This window comes from Magnolia sinica, chromosome 1 (assembly GCF_029962835.1).
Source record: "Magnolia sinica isolate HGM2019 chromosome 1, MsV1, whole genome shotgun sequence".
NCBI classification, from domain to species: Eukaryota; Viridiplantae; Streptophyta; class Magnoliopsida; order Magnoliales; family Magnoliaceae; genus Magnolia; species Magnolia sinica.
In genome coordinates, this window is record NC_080573.1 from 19,829,355 (window position 1) to 19,854,671 (window position 25,317).

The 25,317-nt window shown below is 45.5% G+C and overlaps 1 protein-coding gene and 1 pseudogene across 3 annotated transcripts in view; both read right to left on the reverse strand.

Moving 5' to 3' along the window:
• Positions 1-25,317, reverse strand: part of LOC131242449 (disease resistance RPP13-like protein 4) — a 134,221-nt pseudogene that overhangs the window by 23,197 nt on the left and 85,707 nt on the right.
• The window catches only part of LOC131242395 (disease resistance RPP13-like protein 4), a 52,432-nt gene that overhangs the window by 12,825 nt on the left and 14,290 nt on the right, over positions 1-25,317 (reverse strand). The window lies entirely within an intron of this gene.

The window sequence follows — 25,317 nt, forward strand, 5'->3', positions numbered from 1 at the left end:
TCAACCACATTGAGGGAGGGCAATCCACATACTCCTCTCCACATCATTCCATCCAAGCAATCATGCCCGATACATCAAATCGAACATGGGGGTATCGACAAGCACCATCGCCTAGGCCACAGATATTCCTTGAAGCAGCACCTGCAACGCAACCTCTCGTATTCCTTGAAGCCGCACCTAACAGGTCACATCCTCAGCATCCCGTCCCCTAAGGGGCACACTCAACTCTATCCTCATTACATCCAAAAAGGTCGAATTCTGAACCTGTTGTTCTCCCGATAGGTCACCTCATCTAACCCCGTTAACCTTGCAAGGGGCACCCCTGGTTCAAGCCCTAAATTTTTTGATGCCTCACCAACTGACATAAGCTCAGAGGACCTCTCCCACACAGCAAATGGAGGAAGAGAATCCTAATGACAAATCTCACCAAGACTTGGTAGCACCTCAAGAAAAATCATTAAGTGTCTCACAAATGATTCCAACCACAACCCCTCGACCTCAAGAACCAATGATATACCTGGAAGGAAGAGCGGTTCCCTCCTACGACCCAAAAACAGTCCCATGGCATTACCCGGAATGCGATGAAGTGCGTAACAACGGGAGGTATTTCAAGAGAGATAACCAGAACCTGAGAGAAACTTGGGGAACTTTGTCGGGAACCACTTGCAAAACCAATGCTGCTTACAATATAGCAGCCCAACTCAAAACCATTCCCGCATACATATCCATCTGGAAACTTCTATGCACATCAAAATCGCATAGAGAAATCTTTGCGAAAACATTAAATGACACCCATATCTCTCCTGATGTACCTCCTGAAATGGTAGCAAGTATGATTGGACAACTCCTCGCACCACGGGTGCAACGCCCTGAAAATCGGGGGTTGAACATAGACTCAACTCCCGAGTTCCAACGCATCACTTATGCAACATATAAAATGATGATTTAATGTTGCCCGTATTAGTGCATTAAACATAAGTGGGATTAAGCTAAAACAGCATGTCATACTTCAAATGCATTTAAATAACGCAAGCGAAAGACTGTGATATGTATATAGATCGTATAAGTGAGTGTAAGTCTTCAGAGTATGAACGTCACTAAGTTAAGTAATTATAAGTTTATTTCCAAAATAAACAAAATAATGAAGTGTCGTGTCATCTATCCATGCCCCTGTAGCCCCATCTACGCAAATTCAGGCCTACATAAACCCGCCTGCCAGCTGCATATAGGAGAACACCTCCTCATCATCCGTGAAGTCTGGCTCTGCCTCGTAAGTCAAGTCATCCTCTGAAACTACAACAGAGTCTGGTGGGTGTTTAAAACACCGTCCCAGAACATGGGAGTGAGTGATCAACTCAGTGGAGCTATAAGGCAAAGGTTAACATGTTATCAATTCAATCAAGCAGTAATGATAAAGCAGTACAATATTCAAGTCCTAAATATTCTTGTTAATGCAAGAATGGTATGCGATAATGATGCATGCCCTCACCTACACTCCCTCAGTGTCTTCATCTCACGGTGTGCATGACAACCTTTCGAAAGTGCTCTTCCTCGCCAAAGCACATGCAGTGCAGTGCATGCTCATGTTAGCCAATACTTATTTAGATTGATTCATACAGCAGTGTTAGAAAGCCAAGGTACCTCCTTTGTATCATTTGCCCAAACAATGATCCCTTCTAGGGTTGTTAATCCTAGATAGTCTCATACGATATTATGGTTCCAGGCCGCTACAAAGGGCTTGTCACCTCGATGCAGGCCTAACTTATACTCTATTTACTATGGAAAGACTCGTCGCCTCAACGCAGGCTCAGAGTATGCTCGAGGTCACTACGAGTGGCTCATCACCTAGTCGTAGGCCGACAGCTCGAATACAGTGTCCCATACCACCGTATTCGGCTCACAAGCTTAGGTTGCTCACTGGTCACTACGGGTGGATTCGTCACCCTGGTGTAGGCCGACAGCTTGACCACGGTATCCCATACCACCATGTCCGGCTCATGAGTCTTAGCGGATCGAGGTACCAGGGTTAATGGAGCTTCTCACTGGTAAGCTTGGTACCTTAGATTCAAGTACTAGCGTCTATACATGGTGAACATACATTGGGTCAATCGAGTTACTTGACGAGCTCAACTGGTATGAGCACACATCGAGTTAATCGACATGAAGTGCGTAAGCACTCTGTGTGACCTAACCACTGCCGACAACTAAAGTACGGCTCGGATTCATCGGCCATGTCTCGTGTGGCGAAGCAACCTTAGCCACTAAACCAGGGGCGGTTACCGATTGCCTGGACTATATCATAGCCCCAACCATGCTCAATTCCAACAAGTAATCATATGAGATAGTCAAAGCAGTAATGATCAAGTAATTCAAATCCTACAACCATTTGGGCGTTGTATGAAATACAACATAAACATGAATTCACACATAGGCATTCCATAAGTAAAACAGACAATATAAAATAAGTTGCATGGAGGGAATCTTACACATAGTTAAGGTAGTTAAGAATCTTATCTCAACACCCCTATAAAGTACAATTTACCAACTACTTGCTCGTTCGAACATTTGTACAAACACTTAGGCTACATATTCCAACATACATGACGTATGTTGATTTCAACATACAATAGGACAAATCCTTTCACCGAGGAGTTGTCTAATACACATCAATCATGTTCTTACATTCAATACATATGGTAGGCACAAATCATAAATCCATATTCATACAGTCATTTCAACAAACACTTAGACTACACACTGTAACATATATGACGTATGTTGGCCATAACATGTATTAGGACAAGTCTTTTCGCCAAGGGGTTGTCGTACGTACAACAACCCTATATCCGCGACGGATAATCATGTCAAGCATGAATCCAAATTCTATATGCATGCAATCATTTCAACTAAACATGGGATATACTATATTCAACATAGTTTACATATATCTGTAAAGCGAAGGAAACATCACATTTAACATGTGAAATGGCACCCAAATCAGTTATAAATCATTAACCGACATTAAAAGCCTTGAAAACTATAACCTAAACGTTTATAGTCCGCACCTTTCGCCGGTAAAGAAGTATCGAACTCAGTTTGTATACCGAGTCTTCGTCTACGGCACAATGACAACCTATAGTATGAAATACGTTAGTTATTTCATCATTTACACTATTTGAAACCCTAAAATAGATTCGGGTTAGGCTTTTTTTACCTAAGAACGGTGTCGGAATCGCTGGAATAGCGATTCAGAAGTGGCAGTTAGGTATGTGGAGCGATGGGATTGAATTCCAAGAACGATCTCCCACTTTCTCTCTCACTTTCTCTCTCTTTCCTTCTCTTTTTCTCTCTCTCCTCTTCCTAGGGTTTAGAAATTCGTATGGGAGAGAGAGAGGTGGGTTTAAGACCCTTATATAGGCTCAGAAGTGATGGGAATGGCCCTAGGGTCAAGGTATACTTAGGTTACAGCTAAATAGTGTCTGTTCCGATCCAACAGAGCACTTCTGAAGGCCCCTTTGCTGAATGCGGTCGGACTTAAGCTCCCTGACCATGGATCTAGGTCAGGCAAAGTTTTCGGTCCGATCGGGTTTGCAGATCGACCACGGTGAACCAGTTTCAGTTCAACGGTCACCGGTGCTCGATCAGGGTCGCAAGCACACTGACCTGTGTTGGAAAGTTTCCCTGATCCGAGGGTATAATGGGGTCAGATTCTTATGGTCAGAATCCTTAGATTTGTCTTGCAAGCGAACCGACTCAATTCACTTAAGTTTCAGTTCATTTCTTAAAAATATTCGTGTTTCTCACACCCTTCGCTTCGGGCTCAAGTTGTGCGTTTCGGGATACTATTAGGACTTGATTTCCGAGATGATTGTCAAGTCTAACAAGGCGGTCATAACTGTATAGGTTCGGGGTAATCAGACTTTCGACGTCCGGTCCAAGTCTGATACGGAGTTTCGTGACGCTCCCGAGAGCAACTGGGTTTAGAGATTGATCCTAGATTTTAGGGTAATGTAGCGTTAATGATTCTACAAGTTTTGGGTCTTGTAGATCATATTTAAAGTGATTAGTGCTAATTTCATTACTAATCTAGTTTATCACTTAGTTAACTTTGTCTAATTTCTAAAGGATTCGGTCCTGAGTGATTTCTGTCTGAGGTGGGACTCGGGTCTTTGTACGGATTTTTTTCGAGACGTTACAATCTACCCTCCTTAAAGAAAAATTTTGTCATGGAAATTAGTACCTTTTCGTATTCCTCGAGAATCTGAGGGTAGTTCTTACAGATTTCGGCTTTAGTTTCCCAAGTAGCCTCTTCTTCCGTGTGATGTGTCCACAACACTTTCACAAGTGGGATAACCTTGCTACGCAATACCTACTCCTTCCTGTCCAGGATACGCGTCGGTCACAGTACATATGTAGCATCCTCACTCAACTGTACCTGCTCCCATTTGATAATGTGGGAAGGGTCAGGGACGTATTTCTTCAGTATAGATACATGAAATATGTTGTGAACGCCCGCAAGTGGTGTGGGCAAGGTAAGGCGGTATGCCACCACACCCACTCGATCAAGTATCTGAAATGGGCCCATGAACCTCGGCATAAGATTCCCCTTCTTGCCAAACCGAAGGACTCCCTTCATGGGAAAAACTTTAAGGAACACATGGTCCCCAACCTTGAACTCTAGTGGTCGTCGTCTCATGTCGGCGTAGCTCTTCTTTCTGCTGTGCTGCCAGAAGTCGACGCCTGATAATGTCGATCTTTTTTGAGGTCACCTGAACTAAATCTGGGCCAATCAGGCTCTTCTCGCCAACCTCTGCCCAGCAGTGTGATGCTCGACAGGAGCGCCCATACAAGGCCTCATAGGGAGTCATGCCAATGCTCACCTGGAAACTATTGTTATACGCGAACTCTGCATATGAGAGACAGTCATCCCAACTGTCTTTGAAATTAAGCACATAAGCTCGCAACATGTCCTCCAATACCTGATTTACCCATTCCGTCTGCTCGTCAGTCTGTGGGTGGAACGCAGTACTAAACTTCAATTTCACACCCATTGCTTCCTGAATACAAGTCCAGAAGATAGATGTGAATCGCGTGTCTCGGTCTGACACGATCTCCAGGGGGACTCCATGTAGACGCACAATCTCCTTGATGTACAGCTTGGCCAACTCATCTGCAGAGTTTGAAACTTTAATAGGGAGAAAATGAGCCGATTTCGTCAACCGGTCCACAATCACCCAAATAGAGTCATGTCCCTTCCTCGTCTTCGGCAACCCCGATATGAAATCCATAGAGATGAAATCCTACTTCCATTTAGCTATAGGCATGGGCTGAAGCAGTCCAGGAGGTCGGCAATGTTCAGCCTTGACCTGCTGGCATATAAGATAACGGGACACATAATCTGCTATGTGGGCCTTCATGTGGTCCCACCAGTACGACCTCTTCATATCTCGATACATCTTCGTACTACCAGGATGCATCGCTATTTTCTAATTATGTGTAGCCTTGAGAACCTTCTGTCTCAAGTCATGAAGATTTGGGATGCATAAGCGGCCATGGTACCAATTCTCCAGTAGGCGTCCTCATCGTCGCTAGCCTGCTCTCGAAGCTCAGACAATCGTCCATCATCCTTCTGGGCCTCAATGATCCTATCATCAATAAGTGGTCGCACACGAACATACACGACGCTCTCGAACGGTTCCTCCACAGTGAGTTTTTGTTCGAAGTCTCGTATGAACTCTACCATACCCCATTCTGTCACCATCAGCGAAGCCGCAAACTCTATGGTCTTCTTGCGGCTCAACGCATCAGCCACAAGGTTAGCCTTGCCCGGATGGTAGGAAACCTCGAACTTGAAGTCCTTCAAGGTTTCTATCCATCGACGCTGCCTCATATTCAGGTCCTGCTGAGTGAATATGTATCTGAGGCTCTTGTGGTCACAAAAGAACTCGAACTCCTCTCCGTAAAGGTAATGTCTCCAGAGCTTCAGTGCAAAGAAGACAGCTACCATCTCTAGGTCATGTGTAGGGTAGTTCTCCTCGTGTTTCCTCAACTGTCTCGAGGCGTAAGCAATCACCCTGTCCTTCTGCATAAGGACACAACTCAGACCAACGCGAGACGCGTCAGTGTATATAGTATACCTAACCCTTTGCTCTAGCAATACTAGCACAGGGGCGGACGTTAGCTTGTCCTTCAGCTCCTGAAAAGCTGCTTCTGCCTTCTCATTCCAGGCAAACTTAAGATCCTTCCAAGTCAGCCGCGATAATGGCCTGGCAATCTTGGAAAAGTTCCTAATGAATCGACGGTAGTAACCTGCCAGACCAAGAAAGCTCCTCATCTCAGTAACCGAACCAGGCAGTTCCCAGTCCTGAACCGTGACTACCTTAGCGAGGTCAACTGCTATCCCTTCCTTAGACACCACATGTCGCAAGAACTTGACTTCTTCCTTCCAGAAGTCGCACTTCTTGTACTGTGCAAACATCTGGTTCTTCCTAAGAGTATCAAAGACTACTCGCAGGTGCTCCTCGTGCTCTTCCCGACTCTTAAAGTATATTAGAATGTCATCTATAAATACGATGATGAATCGGAATAGAAATGGCCGGAACACCCTATTCATCAGGTCCATGAATACGGCCGGTGCGTTCGTAAGGCCGAATGACATCACGAGAAACTCATAGTGTCCAAAACTAGTCCTGAAGGCCGTTTTCTACACGTCCTCTTCCCTGACGCGGAACTGATGATACCCTAACTGCATATCAATCTTCGAGAAGTATCGTGCCCCTTTCAACTGGTCAAACAGATTGTCTATCCTAGGTAAAGGATACTTGTTCTTCACCATCACCTGGTTCAACCTGCGATAATCAATATACAATCGCAATGAATCATTTTTCTTCTTCACGAATAACACGGGCGCTCCCCAAGGGGACACACTCGGTCATATGAAACCTGCCTCTAACAAATCATCAATCTGCCTCCTCAGTTCCTCCACCTCGCATGGAGGCATGCAATACGTCAGTAGTGAAATGGGCATCGCACCGGGCATTAGGTCGATAGTAAAGTCAATCTCACGCCGAGGAGGTAATCCAGGTGTCTTTCTAAACACATCCTCAAAATCTCGAACTACAGGCGTAACTTCAAGTGCTGGACCATCCACATTCTTCAACAAGAAAGCATAACAACGCAAGCGACAGGGCATACTGACCTGAACTGCAAAAGTAAAGGCTGTGCCCTCGGATCCATAGGCTGTCACCACCCTAGCCTCGCAATCGATCTCTGCTCGCATCTCAGTGAGCCAGTCCATACCGAGAATAACGTCGTAATGCCATAGTGGGGCAACAATTAGGTCGATGCGAACTGTCCTGCCTCCTAAGTCTATCGAGCAATCCTTACACATGTTGGTAATGTCTAAAAAGGTCCCTATGGCGGCAAGAAGTCTCACCCCCTTTGTGGGACTAGTTTCCAACCCTAGTCACTTAACTACTACGCATGATACTATAGAGGTAGTGGATCTAGTGTCCACCAATAAGAAGACCGGTATACCTTGCATATGCGTTGTGACTTCGAAAGCCGACGGTGCCGTAACTGCTGTCTCGGATGCCTAAGCTAAAAGTGAGTGCACACGAACCTGCTGTTGACGGTTAGGCTGCGGTACCATAGGCCGTTGAGGTGGTCTAAAATGAGGAGTAGGTGGCCTAAAAGATGAATGTGCTAGTGCCGACCGCAGAGGCGGTGCTGATATGGCCTGAGGAAGCTGGCGGTTGATCCTTTGAGGTGGTGAAAATTCAATGTCCCTCATCCTGCTGAAATAATACCTATCTGTATGACCTGCCTTCCCGCAATATGTGCATCACAAGCCTGTCCATCCCAGCTGAGTCGGTGGCGCCGCAAGCCTGGGAGGAGAGTCTGCACGTGGCCTCTTGCCGAGAAATGGCCTGACCGGTAAATCAGGTCGGGGCCTAGGGTCCACGGGTGCACGAGCAGGGGATTGACCATCCCCGTCCTACTCAGCTCGCAGCGACATGCTAGCTAGTTCGGTATAGCGCAACACATCTTCGAGCGTATCTCGGGTCGCAGACCCACAGAAAATCACCGAATACGCATCAGCTCATCAGCTAACACCAATGGAGCGTATCTACCCAGCTTCGTAAACCTATTCTCATACTCCGCTACTGTTATCCCTCCTTGTCGGCGACTCAGGAACTCACCCTCCTCGTCACTATACGTGAGGGGAAAGTATTTCTCATGGAAGCGTGTCTTAAAGGCCTCTCACGTCCATACATAACTAACAGCCACGGTCCTAAGGACGCTGTCCCACCAGAGGCTGGCCTCCTTCTCAAATATGAAGGTGACCAACTCCACCTGCTCTGCCTCAATGCAGTGCAGCGGCCTCAACATCTTAGAGATGCAGTCAAGCCAATACTCGGCCCCCTCGGGTCTGTAAGTACCCGCAAAAGTAGGAGGTCGCAAGCGCTGGAATCACTCAAATGTGCCATTGGCACTCGTGTTCCCAGCAGGGTGCACCGGTGATGCAGGAGGGGTTGCGTGCATGCTCTGAGCAAAAAACCCCTGTGATGGTAGCCAAAAACTGTTGTTGCTACTGCTGTTGCTCATCAGCAGCATCATATGCTCCAACCTATCAAGAGGAGGAGCCGACTGTGGCACGTGAGGCGTCGAAGTAGATGCGCGGTTCTGCTCATGAACCGGTGGTATATAAGGTGGCGGCCCATCAGTGGGGCCAGTGGCTGGCAACGAACCCGTCATCATATCGCCACCAGGGTCCAAGCTAGGGCCCGCGTGGCTATCGCTTAGGGGAGGTGCCCCTTCAAGCAATCCACAGAGTGTTAGACGTGCAGTGCTCCGAGTAATCCTCGAAGGCCTGCCCTATATACGACATAGGGTGCAACATGTGTTAGGTTTCTGCATAACAACACTCAATTTTCCAAGCAGCTTACACATTCCATAATGAAAGAAAACTTCATACATTCTATTTAATCAAAATTGTCACAATACATGAGATGTCTTACATGGATCATGACGGAAAATGCATGTGAGCTAATTTAAACAACTTTAACATTAATCACACTAACAACCCTACCACACTACTAGATCTATAAAAGCTAAACATAGAAAGCAAGAAAGCACAGAAAACATCTAGACGACGATAATATACAACTAGTCGTCTGACTCAAGCAATGGCGAAGGGGCACCCTTGTCCTGCAAGCAGCAAAAGAGGGCCTTCAGGGTGCGCAACATCTTCTTGCACTTCTTCTTCACGTACGCTTGATGTTCTTCAAGCTTCTGTTTCACCTCGGCCCAAGTCTCTCGAATCTCCTGTCTAAGAGCGGCCTGACCCTCCTTGACCTGAGCTAAATGGGCTCCTAAATCAGTATGATCCTGGTGGTGCTCCTGTGATATACGGGGTCCACTTCGGGTCCCCCCGAATTGTACCGATTTGGCCCCGACTCCGTTTGAGCCGTTTCGGGTCCTATCTTATGTACATTCGCGTTTTGTGGGTCGTTTGAGGTTGGAATGGGTTAGATCTTTGTCTAAACCTATCGATTGATGGTCTAGAAGTGTTCCGAGATTGCCTCAAGTGATCACAAGTGTGTACAGGCCCGATCTCGGCTGTCGGTTTCGGTAAATTTCACTGATTGGCGAAACTGGGAATCCTATGCCTGTTTCTACGTTTTGTCGCTCCCTCCTAAGTCATAGTATGTCAGCGTATGTCGTGTGACCATAACCCAGGTCCAGTTTAATCCAAATCATGCTCTGATACCAACTTGTAACGCCCTGAAAATCGGGGGTCGAGCATAGACTCAACTCCCAAGTTCTAACGCATCACTTATGCAACATAGAAAATGATGATTTAATTTTGTCCGTATGAGTGCATTAAACATGAGTGGGATTAAGCTAAAACAGCATGTCATACTCCAAAGGCATTTAAATAATGCAAGCGAAAGACTGTGATAGGTATATAGATCGTATAAGTGAGTGTAAGTCTCCAGAGTATGAACGTCACTAAGTTAAGTAATTACAAGTGTATTTCCAAAATAAATAAAATAATGAAGTGTTGTGTCATCTATCCATGCCCCTGTAGCCCCGTCTACGCAAATCCAGGCCTACATAAACCTGCCTGCCAGCTGCATATAGGAGAACGCTTCCTCATCATCCGTGAAGTCTGGCTCCGCCTCATAAGTTGAGTCATCCTCTGAAACTACAACAAAGTCTGGTGGGTGTTTAAAACACCATCCCAGAACGTGGGAATGAGTGATCAACTCAGTGGAGCTATAAGGTAAAGGTAAATATGTTATCAATTCAATCAAGCAGAATGATAAAGCAGTACAATATTCAAGTCCTAAATACTCTTGTTAGTGCAAGAATGGTATGCGATAATGATACATGCCCTCGCCTACACTCTCTCAGCGTCTTCATCTCACAGCGCGCATGGTAACTTCCTAAAAGTGCTCTTCCTCGCCAAAGCACACGCAGTGTGGTGCATGCTCATGTTAGGCAATACTTATTTAGATTGATTCACACAACAGTGTTGGGAAGCTAAGGTACCTCCCTTGTATCATTTGCCCAAACAATGATCCCTTCTAGGGTCATCAATCCTAGCTAGTCTCACACGATTTTACGGTTTCAGGCCGCTACAAAGGGCTCGTTACCTTGATGCAGGCCTAGCTTATACTCTAGTTACTACGGAAAGGCTCGCCGCCTCAATGCAGGCTCAGAGTATGCTCGAGGTCACTACGAGTGGCTCGTCACCTAGTCGTAGGCCGACAACTCGAATACAATGTCCTATACCACCGTATTCGGTTCACGAGCTTAGGTTGCTTACTGGTCACTACGGGTGGGCTCGTCACCCCGGCGTAGGCCGACAGCTCGACCACAGTGTCTCATACCACCATGTCCGGCTCATGAATCTTAGCGGATCGAGGTACCAGGGTTAACGGCGCTTCTCACTGGGAAGCATGGTACCTTAGATTCAAGCAGTAGCGTCCATACATGGTGAACATACATTGGGTCAATTGGGTTACTTGACGAGCTTGACTGGTACGAACGCACATCAAGTTAATCGACATGAAGTGCGTAAGTACTTCGTGTGGCCTAACCACTGCCAACAACCAAAGTACTGCTCGAATTCATCAGCCACGTCTCGTGTGGCGAAGCAACCTCAGCTACCAAACCAGGGCCGGTTACCGATTGGTTGGACTATATCATAGTCCTAACCATGCTCAATTCCAACAAGTAATCATATGAGATAGTTAAAGTAGTAATGATCAAGTAATTCAAATCCTACAACCATTTGGACGTTGTATGAAATACAACATAAACATGAATTCACACATATGCATTCCATAAGTAAAACAGACAATATAATATAAGTTGCATGGAGAAAATCATACACATAGTTAAGGTAGTTGAGAATCTTATCTCAACACCCCTATAAAGTACAATTTACCAACTACTTGCTCGTTCGGACATTTGTACAAACACAGGCTACATATTCCAACATACATGACGTATGTTGATTTCAACATACAATAGGACAAATCCTTTCACCGAGTTGTCTAATACACATCAATCATGTTCTTACATTCAATACACATAGTAGGCACAAATCATAAATCCATATTCATACAGTCATTTCAACAAACACATAGACTACACACTATAACATACATGACATATGTTGGCCATAACATGTATTAGGACAAGTCTTTTCGCCAAGGGGTTGTCGCACGTACAACAACCCTATATCCAAGACGGATAATCATGTCAAGCACGAATCCAAATTCTATACTCATGCAATCGTTTCAACTAACACATGGGATACACTATATTCAACATAGTTCATATATATCTGTAAAGCGAAGGAAACATCGCATTTAGCATGTGAAATGGCACCCAAATCAGTTATAAATCATTAACTGACATTGAAAGCCTTGAAAACCATAACCTAAACGTTTATAGTCCGCACCTTTCACCGGTAAACAAGTATCGAACTCAGTTTATATACTGAGTCTTTGTCTACGGTACAATGACAACCTACAGTATGAAATAGGTTAGCTATTTCATTACTTACACTATTTAAAACCCTAAAACAGATTAGGGTTAGGCTTTTCTTACCTAAGAACGGCATCAGAATCACTGGAATAGCGATACAGAAGTGGCAGTTAGGTACGTGGAGCGGTGAGATTGAATTCAAAGAACGATCTCCCACTCTCTCTTACTTTTTCTCTCTCCTCTTCCTAGGGTTTAGAAATTCGTATGGGAGAGAGAGAGGTGGGTTTAAGACCCTTATATAGGCTCAGAAGTGATGGGAATGGCCCCAGGGCTAAGGTATACTTAGGTTACAACCAAATAGTGTCTGTTCCGATCCAACGGAGCACTTCTGGAGGCCCCTTTACTGAATGCGGTCGGACTTAAGCTCCCTGACCATGGATCTAGGTCAGACGAAGTTTTCGGTCCGATCGGGTTTGCAGATCGACCGCGGCGAACCAGTTTCAGTTCAACAGTCACCGGTGCTCGATTAGGGTCGCAAACATACTGACCTGTGTTGGAAATTCTCCCTAATTCGGGGGTGTAATTGGGTCAGATTTCGATGGTCAGAATCCTTAGATTTGACCTGCAAGCGAACCGACTCAATTCACTTAAGTTTCAGTTCATTTCTTAAAAATATTCGCGTTTCTCACCCCCTTTGCTCCGGGCTCAAGTTGTGTGTTTCGGGGTACTATTAGGACTTGATTTTTGACATGGTTGTCAAGTCCAACAAGGTGGTCATAACCGTATAGGTTCAGGATAATCAGACTTTCGACGTGCGGTCTAGGTCCGATATGGAGTTTCATGACGCTCCAGAGAGCAACTGGGTTTAGAGATTGATCCTAGATTTCAGGGTAATGTAGCATTAATGATTCTACAAGTTTTAGGTCTTGCAGATCATATTGAAAGTGATTAGTGCTAATTTCATATCTAATCTAGTTTAGTACTTAGTTAACTTTGTCTAATTTCTAAAGGATTCGGTCTTGAGTGATTTCTGCCCGAGGTGGTACTCGGGTCTTTGTACGGATTTTTTTCGAGACGTTGCAACGGGCTATCACCTTCTCTGATGATGAATTACCACCTGAGGGGCGCAAACATGGGCTCTCACTAAACATAATTGCCCGCCACAAAAATTTCAAAGTCTCACTCGTGCTCATTGACAATGGATCCAGTCTTAATGTTTGCCCTTTAAGGACTGCTGAACGATTAGGGATAGAACCATCCTCCTTCAGACCTAATACCATGAGCGTCAGAGCCTTCGATAACTCTCGAAGACGGGTCGAGGTAGAAATTGACCTTGAATTGTAAATTGGACCAGATATGACCCTTATCACGTTTCAGGTCATTGACATTCCTGCCTCATTTAACCTTCTGTTGGGGCGGCCATGGCTCCATGCTGTTGGGGCCATCCCATCTACCCTCCATCAAAGGGTTAAATTTCCTTTGGAAAATCGAATCATCTCAGTATTGGCCAAGCCAGAAACGATCTTACCGATGACGATCAATATCCCAGAAACCGATATCCCAGTGATTGACATTCAGCATACCGAGGGTGACATATCATTTCACAGCTTTGAATTCGAAAATGTAAATACAGTCGCCAATCCTCGACCTCTTGCTGCTGAATATGTCATCCCCTGTGCTGAGCGATTAATCCTGAATTACCGTACTGAATTCCATGAAAAAGGTATGGTGATAAAACCAGCACCTGCCAACGTACAAAGACAGGGACTGGGATATCAACCTACACTAGAGGATCATGCTGAAAGGCCAAAAAAGGGTTAACCGTTTAAGTATACACCTATCAAGTTCATAAAGGCTGGTACAGTTTGTGGAGACACGGTGATTTCTCTTGAGGACCACCTCCAACAACTCAAACTCTCAGAACATTCCAATCAAGAGACCATCTGGCCACCGATAAGATGGATAGGATCCTCAGGGCATTGAAAACACATCTGAAGCCAGACGAAGAACCCCCAGACCGATCACATGAGGCCAGGGGCAGGGAAACAGGGTCATCCACAAAAAACTCAGAACTAGGAGTGCCTTTTGGAGGGGACATAAGCAAGAACGGGGAGACACCTATCACCATCAACAATTAAGGGGGCACATCCTCGTCACCAGCTCAGCAGCACCAAGGGCAGAAACAGCCCATCCATTGGATGGATAAAGGGAAGTGGCCTTCCCTTGATTGGACAGACATCAGGATACCACCACAAGGTGAATTTGAGGAGCCCGAAGAGCTCCAGCTCTTGAGCAAAGAGATTGAATCAGACTCCGACTCTGAGCCCAGCCCAGCAGACATCATGGTCATCAGGACAGGTAGCCCTCAGGAAAAGACAGAGCAAAACGACAGGATCGAAGGGGGGAAAGAACCAAACTGGACAGTCATCCCCCTAACGATCGAGTCAGCCGGCGAACCATCCATGGATCCCGCCCTAAAAAAAACGTCAATGTAAATAGTAGTCAGTACCCCAAATTAGGACAAGACCAATCATGGTTTGCAACGCCATCCTGTTCGGGATACCTTGGCGACATAAAAAAAAATCAAAAAATTTTCAAAACATAAAAACATTACATACTCTCAAAAATACAAAAAAAATCAAATATTCCTCAAAACCACAAAACATCAGAAAATTCTCAAAATACAAAAACAATAGAAAAACTTTCAAAAATCATTGTGTCAAACACCTCACACACATTGCAGGGGTTTGAGGTCGACTCATATGATTTCGATCTAGAGTTGGACTTTGAGCTCATGGGTTTGGATGAAGCCCTGGATGAGGGAAATGATGATACAGCTCTCGAATTCGAGGATTCTCTCGAAAAGTTTGAAACAAAGGCTAATGTCGTAGCAGATGATTTTGAAATTGTGAACTTAGGGTCAGCGGAACTCCCCAGAGAGGTGCGCATCGGAAGATCGCTGTCCCCGGAATATAAGCATAGGATGATGGAGTTTCTGAAACCGAGGTTGTCCAACTTTGTTTTCTCTTACGAGGACATGTTAGGGCTCGATGAGGACTTGGTGGTACACCGTCTACCAACAAAGCCTAACATGAAGCCTATCAAACAAAAGCTGCGAAGAATGAAGCCAGAATGGGCTCTGAAGATCCGTGATGAAGTCATCAAACAGTACAACGCGGGATTCCTGGTAGTCTCCAACTACCCAGAATGGCTCACAAACATTGTACTAGTTCCAAAGAAGGATGGGAAAGTCAGAATGTGCATTGATTTTAGGGATCTCAACAAAGTAAGCCCCAAAGATGACTTTCCTCTACCTCATATCAATATGCTGATCAATAATACTGCTGGACTCAAGATCTTCTCCTTCATGGATGGTTTCTCCAATTACAACCAGATCAAGATGGCCATCGAAGATCGTGAAAAGACTTCCTTCATCACACCATGGGGAACTTTCTGCTATATGGCCTTGCCCTTCAGACTGAAGAATGCAGGAGCTACATATCAGCGAGCCATGATCGCCTTGTTCCACGATATGATAAACAAGAAAATTGAGATCTACGTAGACGACATGATCGTCAAATCTCGCACAATCGAAGGACATTTCAAAGACCTCAAGAAGCTCTTCGACAGGCTAGAAAAGTTCAAGCTCCGTCTCAATCCGCAAAAATGTGTATTTGGGGCAACTGTAGGCAAGCTGTTAGGCTTCATTGTCAGTAAAGATGGTATCCGGGTGGACGAGGCCAAGACCAAGGCAATCATTAAAATGCCACCACCCAAGACTGAAAAAGAAATTCGGGGCTTCCTCAGGCGAATCTAGTATATCAGTCGATTCATCGCACAACTCACTCCGGTCTGTGTGCCCATATTCAAGCTATTACGAAAGAACTCGCCAAATGAATGGAATAGCGACTGTCAAGCGGCCTTCGACAGGATCAAGAAGTATCTGCTAAATCCTCCAGTGCTCATGCCACCTACTCCAGGTAGGCCACTACTGCTGTATATCTCCGTCGCGGCAGAAGCAATCGGATGCGTTCTTGGCCAGCAAGACGAAACGGGAAGAAAGGAGCAAGCGATCTACTATCTAAGTCGACGATTCACAAGCTACGAAGCTAAATACTCCAGCTTAGAGAAAATATACCTCGCCCTAGTCTGGGTAACACAACGTCTATGACAGTACATGATCGCTCACCGAATCCTTCTGCTCGCTCGCATGGACCCATTAAAGTACTTGTTCAAGAAACCAGCGCTAACGGGCAGAATCGCAAAATGGCAACTACTGCTCTCAGAGTTCGACATCACCTATGTCACTCAAAAGGCAATCAAGGGGCAAGCACTGGCCGATCATTTAACAGCACACTCCCTGCCTAATTATCAACCGCTGAAGACCTTCTTTCCCGATGAAGACATCCTACTTATCAAGGAAGGAAAAGACAAGAAGGCAGAAGAGTGGACGCTCTTCTTCGAGGGAGCTACAAACTCGAAAGGGAGTGGGGTAGGCGCCATACTTTATTCTCCAGAGGACATCCCAGTTCCCATATCTAGAAGGCTGGAGGCATGCATCACCAGTCTCAAGGAAGCTATCATCCTCAACGTAAGGAAGTTACGAGTCTTCGGAGACTCACAACTCATCATCAATCAGATAAATGGCAATTGGAGGACCAAGGATGAAAAGCTGATCCCTTATCACGTGTATCTGGAGAATTTAGTCAAAGAATTTGATGAGATCACATTCTCTTCCATGCCTCGGGTCAAGAACCAATTCGCAGATGCTCTGGCTACTCTCGCCTCAATGCTAGAAATTCCAAAAGGAGTTGCTTAATGGGAACTCACTGTCGAACTCCAGGAGGAACCCGCATTCTGCCTACAGATCGACGAAGCTGAACTATCCTCGAATGATTGGTCGTGGTACATAAGCATCAAGGAATACCTCGAACACTAGAATTACCCAAAAGGAGCCACTCTGACCGATCGTCGCTTCATATAATGGCTAGAGGCACAGTACGTGATTACCGGGGGCATCCTCTACAAGCGATATTTTAATCAAATCCTTCTCCACTGTGTGGATGAAACGGAAGCAATGCAGATCATGTCAGAAATCCACGAAGGACTATGTGGCCCACACATGAATGGACACATGATGGCCAAGAAGATCCTATGGCTCGGCTACTATTGGCTCATGATGGAGACGAATTGCTGCAAACACGTCAGAAAATGCTTCAAGTGTCAGGAGCATGCGAACCAGATCCATGCGCCGGCTTCCGAACTCTACAACTTGACGGCACCATGACCCTTTTTCATATGGGGATTGGATATCATTGGTAAAATCAATCCCAAGGCTTCAAATGGGCATGAGTATATCCTGGTGGCAGTAGATTATTTCACCAAGTGGGTAGAGGTAGCATCATACACCGCCATCGTAGCATCTCATGTGGTTAAGTTTATGAAGAACAACATCATTAGCCATTATGGGGTCCCTCAGGCCATCATCACTGACAACGGAACTCCATTCGTCAACAAAAGGATGGGTGATTTCCTCGATAAATTTAAGATTCAACGCCATCGATCAAGCCCCTACCGTCCTCAAATGAATGGTGGAGTCGAAGCTACAAGCAAAACTATCATTCGCATACTGGAGAGGATGGTGAAGACATATCGTGATTGGTCAGAAATGCTTCCCTACGCACTCTGGGCCTATTGGATGTCTGTACGGTCTGCTACAAGCGCAACTCCTTACGAACTCGTATACGAAATGGAAGCAATCCTACCAGTTGAAATCGAAATCCTATCACTGCGGATACTGCTGGAAAGTGAAGTCGAGAAAGGCGAATGACAACAAGCAAGGTATGATCAACTACATCTGGCAAATGAAATGCGCATGCAAGCGCAAAGCCACTCCTAGTGTTATCAAAGAAGGATCGCTCGGGCCTACAATAAGAGGGTTCGGAAAAGAAGCTTCAAAGTCGGCGACATGGTCATGAAGCGTATCTTGCCACCACACTTACCAGATCCCAGAGAAAAATTCAAACCCTTATGGGAAGGACCGCTAATTATCCATGAAGTACTCCAAGGAGGCGCTCTTCGACTCACCAACCTGAAAGGGGAAGATCTTCCCGAGCCCATCAACGCCGATAACGTGAAAATCTATCACGGATAACCATACCTGACTTTATCAATGGTTACAATCGCAAAGCTGCCCTTTCGTTCCCACCAAAAATAAAAAGTATATATATCCGCTACCTCTCCTATCAGAAACACCTGGCGTCTCTCCCAAGAATCTCAAAAAAAAAGAGAAGAAAGAAAATCTCAAAAAGAAAAGAGAAAAAGAAGAAATACAAAAGAAAAAGACAGAAAAATTTAAAAAAAAAAAAAGAGAAAGAAAAGAAAAGAAGACCCAGAAAAAAGTTAAAAAAAAAACAAGTCCATTCCAAATCTCCAAATAATCCCACCAAAAGTAGCTTACGATTGTGCTAAAAGACAAGGACAGGATGGTAACGAGTCGGCCAGCTATGAAGGAAATCCATCCGTCGCTCCCAGTACTCCAAAAGCCAAATCTTAAAAATAAAATAAAAAATAAAAAAAAAGGGAAGGCATACCTAAGCAAAACGGGCGAGTTGAAAACCCAAAAGGGCAGCTCGAGTAAAAATAGCGAGCATGTAGCGGATTTGGTGAAAACCTGAAAGGGCGCCAAAGGTAAAAACGGCACAGCTGCCAAGGGGCAGGCAAGATCAAAAACCCGGGACATAGTGAAAATCTGAAAGGACATTATGGGCAAAAATGACGGGAAGAGCTGGATGCAGTGAAAACCCGAAAGGGTTCTACGGGCAAAAATGCAAGAAAATAAATAAATAATAATAAAAGTGCAGGTACAGAAGAAGTCGAGGCAACAAACATCGCAAAGGGATACAAAGAAAGATTAACCTCAGATCAGTATTCTATCAGACTTTGCTCAAATCTAGGGGATGCAATCCCGAACACCCTCTCAGGGAACCAAGACCTTAGGTACACGATCTAGAATACTGCGTGCAATGTGGGCTAAGCCCAAGATTCTGATCCCAATCATCCAAAGCACAAATCCAAACCCAGGCAAACATGGGCAAATTAGGCACAGATAAAATTTTCTTACTTTTCTTTAAAAAGTTTTTCTTACAAGCACATTGTTTTTCTTCACAAAAGCCAAAAAACACAAAAAAAAACAAGGATTTCATACATACAAACAGTTAATCAACATCAAAGAGCCACAGGTAAAGCTCCTACCTCTCGTATAACGATAATCTCTGCCTGAGCCTCTCTACCTTCATGCGTAGGTAGAAGACTTCATCCCTCTTCAGACGATGTGTCGCGAACATGCTATCATCATACCGCCGTCCCACTATTAGGCGACGAGCCATATCCTCACAAGTATGACGAAGGACAACGATCTCAGAGATTAGGTGACCATGTGTGGCCAGCAAGAAGGATGGATCGATGAAAGGGTGCTCCTCAAAGGCCTCGAACAAATCATCAACGCACGAGGAGGAGAAAGCAGCATCACCCACCATGTCCTGATCAGCAATCTCGTCCTCCAAATGCCAGCCTGAGACCTGATGATATAATGACTGCTCTGCCACCCATTGCTGGTATGGTACTGTTACCATGGGAGGAGCCCAAGACTCAAGGTCTAGTGCTACCGCATCCAAGGAACCCTGCCAACATACCTAGACTCGCCTATACAGAGCGGTCAAATCAGACGAAAGAGGGGCATGCCGGCGAAGTCTGGGATATCCTACCAAAAGCCGAACTGTCGAAGAAAGCACACGGGATGGTAGGAGCAGTACCCCCGAAGCCCCAACAATAATAAAGGAGTGCGAGCCAAGCTACAAATCAAGGGGGAGTGATGGAGCCAGGGAGCCTCCCAACTGATCTCCCACCCTTGCAACTGAGAAAGCATACTACGATACAATGGTTTTATGGCCTCAGCACTAAGGGGAAGGCCATCAAGTAACAGGGACAACACATCATTGCGACGAGAGTCCGGCCATAAGAGCTGAGGAGTCATGAACAAGTGCTCCCACTACCACTGCAAGGAGGTACAGGTCAAGCTCAGGTTGCAAGCAGAAAAACCACGCCAAACGAGGGAAAGGAAAAGAACAGGGAATACCTGAAGGAATGTGCAACAACCCGAAGGATACGGGTCCGCCCCATTGAACACTCAGTCAACCCGAAGAAGAGCTTCGCTAGCACCACAGAAATGATACACCTACAATGCAGGATACTGCGAAATACATCCAACAAGGCCGCCAATGATAATCGCCTCCATCCTAAGAAGAGCAGCTCGGTCGAAACGCAAAATATCAAGGCATTCAGGCACTGAAGGTGGTGATCTGACCCAAGGACACCTCGGGAAGTAGAGCAGCGATCATACAAGACCTCAAGAGAAAGCTTGCCAGCCCTACCCTCTACAGTGGGAAGGGCAGTAAGGAATCCAAACCAAGAAATCAGATCAGAAGAACGGACTGGCTCAGACGCAGGAATGTAAGGCACTCGGGTGAGGGAAAGACCGAATAGACTTGAGAACTCCTCCAGTGACGGGCCCAACTCCATATCATTAAAAGAGAACAGATTCAGAGACGGAACCCAATCATATAGTGTCACACTCAACAACCGCCAATCTAGGCAGACTCCGTGAAAGTGGAGAACTTCTTGGAGGCCCAAGGAACTCAACTCGAAAATCTCAGACTCGGTCAAGCTCTCAATCCAGATATGCAGTCACTCGGAACAGGTATCACGTGACTGCAATTGACAAGTCCGGACGGGTACACCCTCCATAATCTGGATCCCCGAGTCAACGGGCGAATCGTCAAAAAAAGGCATCCCCTCGTCCAATAAGTCTATCTCGTGATGACGAAAGAAGCCAATCTCGCCTATCGCATCACGCAAGGTGTCCTGAAAAGCTGCAACAGACGGGCCCGAGCTGCTAACAACCATCACATCAGGAGCTGACTGAAACATATGAGCGCTAGGAGCCGCAGTGTCCCAATGGCTGACTAGGCCTGTACCCTGATCCCCGACAACAACCCTCTGTCCCATCACAATCCCAAAATCCGCACCAAAGATCTGACTTAATCCATCTGCAGAAAGTCCATCACTCATCAGATCCAAACCATCCAAACCACTAAGATGAGGTTCGCCACCTATCCAAGCTTGCTCCACCACAACCACACCGTTCGTAGTCATCCCTCCATCAATCAAGCCATCGGCCACTATCATCACACCATCCTCACCATTTAAACCATCCATCACCATGTTAACATCCACAAAACCTGGTGGCCCGCCTGGAGTAAACCCATCAAATCCATCCAACCCAACACCATACCCACCATCAATGGAGAAAGAATCCAAACCGTAAATAGCATTCACCTCTCCAAAGGGGGCCATTACTCCTCCACCAACCTCCATCAATCCATCCATAAATGGATCTCTCCCATCATTTATGGGGCCACCAACTTCCCCACCATTTAAGGATCCATCAAAACCACCATCATTGCTGGTCATAATGATTGGAAAGGGAAGAGACAAAGGGAAGGGACAAAAGAGAAAAAGACAAGGAGGGAGAAAGAAGATGAGACAAAGGGAATGATTCGAACGGTCTGATCAGGGAGAGGAGATAGAAAGGAGGCAAAAAGAATGAATAGAGAGGAGGAGTACTCGTTGGAAGAAAAGATGAACAAAGGCGGCGATCCGATTACCGCCTGCGGTACTCTAACCCCGGCTCTCAGAACTGTCATTTTTGCATCACTGCAGCGCTGACAAGACAACAGGAGGAAAAAGTCTCCGGGCGGCAGTTGGACTGCCGCCTGGGCCCACTTTTAGACGAATTTTGGGCAGGATCCGCTCTGGAGGGCCAGGACCTAGAAACAAACCTCTATGTACTCAATTGGGACTGAAAAACTGATCAAAAGACATTGTGAGAAGGCAACACTGAACAAGCTAAATTTCATATAAGCATTGAATTACACAGGCAAGGATACATGATTACATGATGCAATGAACTAATCATCATCAAGAAGATAAGTGTCAGTATCCTTGCGGCGAAAGTGGGGCCCCAAGATCCCTCCTCCAGAAAAATGTGTGCCACCAGCAGGAGCATAACTGGGCTGCAAGATCGGACCAATGCCATACTGCTCGCACCAGGAACTGTACTCTCTGTTCGGATCAACGAAGGCACTGACATCATAACCCTCTAAGGCAGCCGCTAACTCTCTCTTAGGCACTGATCTCCAGTCAGAAGGCTCAGACGGCGGGCTAAGTGGCACCAAGGGATTGCCAGTCGACTTCCAAAAAATTCTCTCTCCCAAGTACCACTTCGTCACACGTGAGTCCTCCAAGATACGACATCGTCGTGAGGCTTGAAAAACCTCCTGAACTCCAGGGGTGAGTGCCGCCTTCGACCGGAGATACGAACTAGTATGAAATTGCAAAAGAGGAGAAAACCAAGGGCTAAAGAAAACAAGCAGAAAGCAACACATGGGCAACACAAGATAAGGTGCATCGCTCACATCATCAGGAACGAGGGCATCGATATTCGACCTCTAAGCCAAGTCAGAGAACAAACGCGTACGGCTACAGTTATCCTTATACCACAGCATCATGCGAAGAAAATGAGGTGAATGGTCAATCAAGGAAGGGGCTAATTGGGGAAAATGGTCGAAAAAGAAAACTTGCACAAAAATTACGATCAGAAAAAGGCACACCAAGCAAGCAGGATACAAGGATGACAAGAAGTACCTCGATGACTGGATAAAAGCCAGTCAAAGATCGGCTGATACAACGGCTGGCCTTGTCCAGCCCTTCATACAAATGGGCCAGAAGGGCCGCGTTCCAGTTGTATGGTATGGGGAAAGTGATGTTTGCCACGAGTGACAATAGATGGGAACTCACAAGCTCATTCCCATGGCAGAAAATCATCGCACCCATAGTGTACAAGATCAAGGCCCGAGCCTTCACCACAGCCGCAACTTCGGTCTCAGGAATCCGCCTAGCAAAGTTCGACGATAACCAGAGAAGTTTGAATCGAGGACCAGTAAAATCTGAAGCATCTGGCATCATCCCCAATAGTCCCATCCAGTCATCCTCAGCAGACTCCGGAAGGTCATCCTCGAAAGGGACGAATCCTCCATCGTACCGAAGGCCTAGCTACATGTATATGTCGTATGGGGTAATGCCCCACTCTCCAAAAGGCGGCTGGAAAGTATGGGTCTCAGGGTGCCACCGCTCGATCAAAGCAGATAGGAGAGACATGTTCGTCTTGCTCAGACGAATTTAGAATAGGTGAGCGAATGACGTCCATTCCAAAACCTCAAAGAACAGCGGCTGGGGGTCATAGAACCAGTCAGGCCAATGAGTCCTGACCCCTCACCCTCTCAGGACTGCAGGAGCGCTACCCTCCTGGGCTATGTCGGATAGATGCCGGCCCTCACGTGGCACATAACATGGATTGGTTGACTGACGGGAAGAACTAGCCTCGTTTCTACCACGGCGAGGCATGCTGCACAAGCAAGGTGTACAAATAAGTATTCATTTTAAAGGCCCCATTCCAAAAGCCCAAGCCCATTTTAAAAAAATCAGGCCCATTTTCAGAAATCAGCCCAAGCCCATTTTCAAAAATTAGGCCCATTTTTAGAAATCAGCCTAAGCCCATTTTCAGAAATTAGCCAAGCCCATTTTTAAAAATCAAGCCCATTTTCAGAAATCAGCCCAAGCCCAATTTCAAAAATCAGGCCCATTTTCAGAAATCAGCCCAAGCCCGTTTTCAGAATCAGCCCAAGCCCATCTCCAAAAGCCCAGGCCCCTTTCCAAAGGTCCATCTTGGGGCCCATTTCAAAAATCAGGCCCATTTAAAAAAATCAGGCCCATTCCAAAATCCCAGGCCCATTTCCACAAGCCCATGTCAAGGCCCATTTCAAAAAAGTCCATCTCAAGGCCCATTTTAAAGGCCCATTCCAAAAAAGCCCATCTCAAGGCCCATTTTCAAAAGGGGCCCACTTCCAAGCCCACTTCAAAAGGTCCATCTTCAAAAGGTCCATCTCCAAAATCCATGTCCAGAGACCCATCTCCAAAATCGCCATCCATGCACCTGGACATGTCAAGATCATGATGTGGGGTCTACTTGAAAAATCCCACCTGCCCATCATTCACCAAAATGGCCAACCATCAAGATTTACACCATCCATACACACAAGTAGGCCCCAAATCATCTATCCAACGGCCTAGATCATCAAAAAAAAAAAAAGAAGAAGAAACAACAAAACACAAAAAATCAAAATAAATAAGGTTCTAAGGGTGAGGCCTTTTTCTTATCACACCCCACTCCATCATCCAAAAAAAAAAAAAAAACAGAGAAAATCAACACAAAAAAATATATATATATAAATTCAGCCAACAACTTGGCCCAAAAACAAATAAGTCCAACAGGATCCAATGGATTAGATCCAACCAAGACGGTCCGACGATCCCAATCATTGCCCTCTCCAAACCCAAGAAAAAATCCAACCCATCAAAAGCTCCATAAATGCATGGCCCAACAAAGATCTAGCAAGAACTCAATAGCCAAGATTACCTGAAATTAAGGAAGGAAATGTAAAAAAATATAACTATAAGCTGAAAAATCAAGAAAAATCCACCAAGATAAACTCTAGGGACCACAATGGAGTCCTTAGACGTCCCAAATGCTGGTTCAAATAAAGGAGGAGGTGCCATCGGACGGACCGGCACATGGCTCGGACCACCGGATCAAAGAGCGGATCGGCGGTAGCCGGACTGCCGCAGGCGGCAGTCCGACAGCCACCAGACCAAAAACGCCCAAGGGCAGCGGGCCTGTCTCCTTAGGTGAGTTGGAGTGACCGGTTTTCCCTTCTGTCCACCGGATAATAATCCTATAAAAAGTTTTAAAAAAATATTATAATAAAAGATTCCTTTCAAAATCTTAGGGTAAGTTCAAATTCTCATGAGAAATTGAAAGCCCCAACCTTTTGCCCACCAGATAATAATCCCATAAAAGACAAAAAAATAACCAAAAAAAAAAAGAAAAAAAAGAAAAGATTCCCCTCAAAATCTCATGACAAGTCCAAATTCTCACCAGAAATTGAACCTTGAAAATTGCTGGAAAAACCAAAAGAAGAAAAGAAGAAAAAAAATATAAATATATATATATAATAAAATAAATAAACAACCCCATTAATTTATTAGTGAAGGCCATCTAACTTTGTTGCAAATAAAAGCCGGGCAATCTCAACCACTAGTAAGATCGGACGGATCTTTCCAAAATCTAAAAATATT